Here is a 7,289-nt window from a genome sequence, read left to right as displayed (position 1 = left end):
ATGCCACCTCAGTTGACCTAGATTCTCCTTTGTATCATAGACTCGAGTTTACTTGATACTGGAATATGCAGCTAAAGGTGAACTCTACAAGGAACTACAGAAGTCCAAATGCTTCAGTGAGAGGCGAACTGCTACAGTGAGTTCTTTGCAAACACACACTAACGGTTATCAGTATATGAGCTTTTATCTATTATTGCCAATGAAGGACTAACACTCTAATCATGTACCCATAGAATTTGCAGTTCCTTTCTCACTGTATGTACAAGTGTATGAGCTTTTTGTACTGATATATGAGTGATGATATTGGAACTCAAAGAAGAAGCACTGTAACCGCCCAATCTTCAAAACATTCATCGGAGGATCAATGAAAGTGAGTAAGCCTATCTCCCTTTAAGAGAAATAATCTAAACTTATTACGAAGCGAGATCCCTAGATTTTTGAATCGCCTACATATGTTGCGGAGTGCTATGCTTCTTAGCCAGTTACTCTATATAATTCTTACATCAGTTGCTTCTATATGACTGTATCATTTTTAGATTATAGCATTGCACATTTTGTAAATAATTTGCTATTTGTTTTGATGGGTTTTTTCTGATGGTTGTTGACATAAATTTTGAATCTTGACCTTTGAAATTGTGATTTCTTGCATTGTTGTCCTATTTTCATACACTTTTACATGTTTTTTTCTTCTCTTTTTTCATTGAATTAAATTGCCATCTATGTGCCACTAGCTGACATGTGGATGCTTGTGGTTGGGTTTCTGATTGCATGTGCTTTGTGCGATTTTGCAACTAGAATGGATGTAATAAATTATGCAATATTTGAATTTTTGTTAATCATGTGTCTCTTTTACAATTCTGAAAGCTATCAATAAGCTTCATTCTTTAAAATCAAATCAAGATGGATAGGGTTTCTTTTGTAATTGTTTACGTAGTTTACAACAATTCTTAGTGATCAAACTCGACAAGGATGGATGACAAATTAGCTGATACTGTGACTGTTGGGAGCAATTTCTATAGTAAAGTTGAAAGATTTATGGCCATTCTTAATGCGTTCATTGACTTCATACAGGTAATTTGTCTTTGTAGAACTCAAGTTTGTAACGCCCGCCCTCCCTGCTAACCCTAAGGGACGGGGCTACGATACTCTATGTACATATTACAGCGGAAGACTTGAAATAATTTTCTTAGTTTAATAAAACTTTTCTTTTGTTTTCAAATCCGAACTACACTAATATGGTTTCCATAACATGATAACAAGATAAATAGAAACATAACATCAAGTTACCCATATAGTACTACAATTTACGAAACCAAAGCGAAATTCTTAAAAGTTCTTAAAGCAGGTTCTTATTTGGTTGCCTAGCCACCGCCACACACATCTCCTTGCCTCTCCTGCTGCTCCTTTAGCTCATCCAGCTTTTTCCTTTATCTGTGGTACAAGGAAAGTAAGCTATGAGCACTCATGGCTCAGTAAGTTCCTTTCTTACTCACTAAAACCGAAAATCATCACATGATCAAAGAATATCTCAACATAACATGATCTCAACTAGTCATGACATAACATATCATACTCTTTAAGCATATCATGCAACATAACAAAATCATAACTAGTCATGGCATATCATCTCTTAAAGCATAGCATGATACATAACATAATCATATCTAATCATGGCATATCATAGCATCATCATAAGGTAGCATGGCATATCAAGCATAGCATGAAACATAACATACTCATATCTAATCATGGCATATCATAGCATCATCATAAGGTAGCATGGCATATCAAGCATAGCATGAAACATAACATAATCATATCTAATCATGGCATATCATAAATCATAGCATCATCACAACATGATCATAAGGTATATGCAATATGATTTTGAAAACATGTATCCGAAAAACATGTGTATGTCTCATGATCTTTAAAACCATTTCTTCTTACATATATACTTGAACATATTATCAACTTAAAGGGGATCCCGGCTATGTACTACTTACATATTGCGCGCAACCTATGTAGGTCCAAGGTAGCAAGTCTTGAACCTTACAAGGCAAACATACTAGGCCCGAGTCTTACTCCATCGACCTAGGGGCACTTAGGAGCTCATCCCTAACGAGGCCCGAGTCTTATTCCATCGACCCCGGGGCGCTTATGGAGCCCACCCTTGGTACAAGCCATATAAAGTAAAGTACATGTCATACTTATACATATCACACATCATAAGAGCATGCATCACTTAGGCACACATCATATCATAAAAGTATGCATTACTTAGGCATACATCATGTCATAAAAGTATGCATCACTTAGGCATACATCATATCATAAAGGTATGCATCACTTAGGCATACATCATGTCATAAAAGTATGCATCACTTAGGCATACATCATATCATAAAGGTATGCATCACTTAGGCATACATCATGTCATAAAAGCATGCATATTTTCACCACATAGCATATCATAAAAGCATGCATATTTTCACCACATAGCATATCATAAAAGCATACATATTTCTATCCACATAGCATATCATAAAAGCATGCATATTTCTAGCACATGTCATATCATGGAAAGTATGAATCACAAGCATACATATTTAAGCATAAGGGTGTATCATGTGATTATACTATCATAAGGAACATGGTAACATAGTTAACTTGGATTCTAAGCTTCCTAATCCCTTGGGTTCTTATCATGGCCGAACCCCCTTAGATCTCAATTTAGGTAAAAATAACCTCCAAGCATGTGGAACCTAAATTATCATCACATCAATTTCATAGGAAGCATTATAAGCATGATTAACTTGGTTTCTAAGTTCTCCAAGTCCCTAAACTTCATGTGGCCGAACCTTATCAGGTGTGAAACAAGGTCCCAATTGTCATGAAAGCATGGAAACCTTAAACCATATTTATAGCATTTTTCTTCCAAGTAACATAGTAATCATATTTGAGCTAATTCCTAAGTTCCTCAAGCCCTTAACATATGTCATGGCCAAAATTTCACAAGTATTCATTAGGGCTAAAAACAAGCATACAAGCATGTGAACTTGAACTAACATCATGTATAAATTCATAATAAGGTATCATACAAAGGGTATGGCCGAAACTTACCCTAGCCTCATTTTAGGTCATTAAGCAACATATAGCATGAGAACTTTGGCTTTCTACTTATCATATTTCATGTAGAGTGACATGAACATATTTAAATTTTGTTCTAGGGTTTCTAGGGAATCTATCCCTTCATGGCCGAGACCTACAATGGTCCATTTAGGTCATGGAAAAATTATACAAGCATGTGACACAATCAACACATTATCATATTTCCATAAGAAGCATTTTTAACACAATTGGTTTCAATTCTAAGGCCTCTAGGTCATTTAAACCCTACTTGGCCGAGACCCATCAGTGGTTAACTTTGCTTCAAATAGCCTAAAAGCATAGGAAGTCATACAAGTTTCATAGCATGTATAAAGACAAGCATAAAAAACATACATGTGCATTGTGTCTTAGGCTTCCTAGGTTTCTTTCATTTTTCTTTTATTTTTCCTCATGGCCGAAACCTACCATTCTCTAAACTAGGTTTTAAGTGGCCTAAAGCATGGAAAACCTAAATAAGTTTCATGGAAAAAATTACTAAGAATATCATATACAAATTTGGTTCATAAACAAGCTAGGACCCTTGTGACCTTACAAGTCATATATCATGTAACTAAATTCTCTATACCCTAATTAAGCATGAGAGCATTAAACCACTTTCATATCTTAATATCACAGAGGTCTTGAGCATGTTAAAATTTTGTTTAAGCTTTCCTAAGCAATCCATCTTAACATGGCCGAAAATCTTAATGAAGAGTTCATGAATTTCTAGCAATATTCAACATGCAATTCTTTAAGAGAACTCTATATTCTATCATATAAACATGGTTACTTAAATTTAAAGGTCTTCCTAACCCTAAGCTCTTTTCTTGGCCGAAACATATGAGGGGATTTCCTTTGGTTCCAAGTAACTTTCAAGCAAGAAAACCAATAAAAGATCTTTAGTAATTCATGGAGGGAATCTTGTACTAGCTTGGTTAAACAATGATTTCCCTAACCTCTTTAAAATATTTTTGGCCAAACTTCTAGGGTTAGGTACTCCTCTGACCAAGCATCATATAGGTATAAAAACATGAAGGAAAACCTTCCTACATAGCATAGAAAAAATATCATGAAATGATGACTTGTTTAAACCTTCCTAGATTTGAAACTCTTCTTTGGCCGAATTTTCTTAAATTCTATTCTAGATTTTCTAATCCTCATAAAATCTGAAAATCACATAAAAAGCCTTGTACCACAGGTGAGGGGAAGCTTGCATCCTTTTCTCTTGTGGATCTAAGGTATGGTGATGGAAGAAGTAGCCTCTTCTTCTAGTTCCCTTCCCTTGTTCCTCTTGCTAAGTCCTCCTTGTATCTTAGGCTTTCTTAGGAGAAAACCTTGGCTTGGGGCCGAAGATGCAGGAGAGGGGAATGGGGTTCTCGGTGATGGAGAGGGGAGAATGAGAGAAATGAGAGAAAAATTAGAATTCTTCTCTTTACTTGCTCCCTTTTATGTTAAGGAGGAAGAAGTAGCAAAATTAGTTTTTGCTTTCCTTCTCCCTTAGCCTTTTTTTTCTATTTTATTTTTATTTTTATTTATTTATTTATTTATCCTCATCATTCATGGTGAAATAAGGGGGAATGAATCCCCTTAATTAGCCTCTTTTATTTTCGGCAAGAGAAGAGAGAAAGAGGGAGAGAAGGAAGGAAGGCAAGTTGCCTTTCTCTTGCTCTTTTCTTGTTTTCTTTTGGCTAACTTTTACTCTCACCCTTATCATGAGTTTCCCTCCTTTGCTATCAATATCTTCTCTCTATCCCAATTGGTTTCTACTAATTAATTCTATAAATTATAATATAAGAGGTTCAAGGTTCAATCCTTGACCTCCTCTTCTTTTTATTTCATTTTATTTCTTTTTGCTTCAACCCACTTCCTTTTATTTTTCGAAGGCAAAATCCTACATTCATATGCTTATCTTAAAAGCTTAGTGGGTGTTACAAAGTTTACCACCCCTATCACTACAAGAAAAGAAAAAAAAAGCTTAAAGACAATGCTTTTCTATGTGGCTAGAAAAAAAATATATCATTTTGGTGAAAAGAAAGAGGACTACTTCTTGACTTGTTGGATGGGAAAGGATAGCACTCAGGTAACTACCAATAACCAAGTGTCCTCTTAAGGAACCAAAAGAGTAGTAGTTATACTCCTATCCCGCAGCTCTATGATGCAGAGTTGCTTATAGTTCAATGAGTTGCTAATTAGGTTTATCATCACAATGTTAATTTCTTATTTCCAGGACGATCAGCGAATGGCTCTACAACTGGCTACTAAAATGTGGATCTCCTTGAAAAGGAGACCAGTGCAGGTTCTTATAAGTTTAAATTTACTAATCTTTATCCATGAACTTGATAAACTGAACTTCTTCATGAAATTAATGTCTTGCAGGGATGCATATTTCAAGGGAAAGAGCCGCTACAATTCATCATACTTTTCCATCCCATGGTTGTTTTGAAGGTACCACCTACTAATTATTAATTATTTACCACTTTGATCTAGCATGTCTAGGGAAAACATTTCAGAGTCTTTTTTGTTAATTGTTAAATTACAATTATTTCTCTTAAATAGGGTGGAGTCAATTCTGGGTACAAAAGCTTAATTTCAGAAAAAAAAAAACCTGAGCGATGAAACTTATGCTCTCGATGGCATTGCGCTGATCCAAGTATCTGGTACATCATCCCACAACCGTAAGGCAATGCAAGTTGATGCGGTATGGCTATTCACATTTTTGTTATTCATACTTTAATTTTTATCTACAATCTTCTTGTATTTAAAATTAGATGGGAGAAAGAGCCATCAAAGCTCTCACCAACCAAGCTACATGACACCTATCATCTTCATTTTTGTAATTAAGAAAAAAAAAACATAATTATCATTTAGAGACTTGAGTACTACAATTACAATGACATTATCTGTTTTTTTAGGTGGCGACATCCTTAAATTCCTATGATTGTTTTGTTTTGCAATCTGGGAATACAGTTTTCATGTGGAATGGAAGTTCAAGTACTCATGAACAGCAACAGTGGGTTGATCATACAGCAGAATTTTTGAAGGTATAATATGTAAAAATGTTAAAAAGATTTTGTGCCTAAATATCATCCTCTATTTCTTTTGTGCTAACATGTTAGTCCATTTAACATTCATATAATTAGTTAATTGAATTAAGATAGAATATAAATGAGACAACAATTTTATATTATGGTTACCATTTTGAATTATAAACATATTTCGGTCAGCGAGTTATCTTTGTTATCTTTTCCATTATGGAGCATCCATATAGGTTAATCATTGAATGATTGAACTTGCGAGGCACAATTATAGGTTGGTAAAGATTTTAAAAGTTGTCAGCAATATCTCAGGTGCAAATAGTCCTTCCATACATTTTCAGAGAAATATGATGTACTCCTAGATTTGTTGCTTCCATACAGTTTAAAGAGTGATTCTTTATCCAACGTCATGGTTCTACAAGATTTCTCTTTCGCCTGTAGCCAGGTGCTACACTGAAGCATTGCAAAGAGGGAACAGAAAGCTCGGCTTTTTGGTTTTCTCTTGGTGGGAAGCAAAATTTTTCCAACAAAAAGAGCACTCAAGATGTTGTTAGAGATCCTCACTTGTATACCTTTACATTTAAGCAAGGTCGGACATATCTTTTTTCCAATTTCCAAGTCATTGTTACCTTCTATGCTATCCTTCCTCCATTCAAAGTTCTAACAACTGTGTTCATTTGTGATCAATAATGATTTGGCTCAAAATTGAGGAAATATAACCCCCAATCCTTCTTCCCTCATTTATGTCAAAGGAAACAGAGGAAAAGGGTGTATGGTGAAATCCTGGTTTCATATGTGTTTGTTTTATATCAACCTGTAATGGAGCAACATTTGTTTTTGTGACGAGGTGTTGCACATTCTTGGTACTGAACTTCTTTTGTCTGTTGCTTTCATAGATACATCATGTCGGCTTCTCGGCTCCTACACCAATTCAGGCTTAGTCATGGTCAATTGTCTTAAGGGGGCGTGACATTGTGGCCATTGCAAAGACAGGATCAGGAAAAACAGTAGGCTTTCTAATGCCAGGGTTTGTTGTTCTCAAACGTAATCATAATAATTCTAAGATGGGTCCTACTGTACTAATTTTGTCACCAATGAGGGAGC

At 35.2% G+C, this 7,289-nt stretch overlaps 1 long non-coding RNA gene across 1 annotated transcript; it reads left to right on the top strand.

Annotated features, from left to right (window-relative positions):
• The first annotated feature begins 5,179 nt into the window (after positions 1-5,179).
• Positions 5,180-5,573, top strand: LOC122014408. Its single transcript, XR_006120667.1, has 3 exons — positions 5,180-5,230; positions 5,378-5,446; positions 5,527-5,573. It is a non-coding gene; the product is annotated as an uncharacterized LOC122014408 (long non-coding RNA).
• Positions 5,574-7,289: the final 1,716 nt, after the last annotated feature.

Source organism: Zingiber officinale, chromosome 8B, assembly GCF_018446385.1.
Source record: "Zingiber officinale cultivar Zhangliang chromosome 8B, Zo_v1.1, whole genome shotgun sequence".
Lineage (NCBI taxonomy): Eukaryota > Viridiplantae > Streptophyta > Magnoliopsida > Zingiberales > Zingiberaceae > Zingiber > Zingiber officinale.
This window is presented reverse-complemented; position numbering and strand designations above follow the sequence as displayed.